A 419-nucleotide genomic window follows, 5' to 3' on the forward strand; every position below is an offset into this window, starting at 1 on the left:
AAAATCCTATTCGCAAAATAGCTCCCACTAGCTTCTTTTATGTCCGAAGTGAGACTCAATTTTGGCTAGAAAATGCATGCCTGTCAGCGGTAAGGAAGAGGTACGGTGGCTCTTCCCCACCCCACCCCCGCCCCCATCAGAAACACCGTTGCCTGGATGAATGGACCGCGGGAGCGCTGTGTCTTCCACGCGCAGAACTGACCCGGGTACAGTCGCTGTCAGTCTCCAGTACTAAAGGACACTCTCTTTGAGGCGCCCGGGGAGAAGCCGGCAGCCGGGGCTGCACAGCGGCCCCGACCCTCCGGGCACGAAGGTCAGTAAGGTAGCCAGGTTAACGGCACAAAAGAGCGGAGGGGCGAACTCCGGCACCTTCGCTTAGGTCTCGGGGCGTTGGCGCAGAGAGAGCGGTTCCCGGAGCC

This window comes from Crocuta crocuta, unplaced genomic scaffold, assembly GCF_008692635.1.
Source record: "Crocuta crocuta isolate KB4526 unplaced genomic scaffold, BGI_CrCroc_1.0 scaffold112, whole genome shotgun sequence".
In the NCBI taxonomy this organism is placed as follows: Eukaryota; Metazoa; Chordata; class Mammalia; order Carnivora; family Hyaenidae; genus Crocuta; species Crocuta crocuta.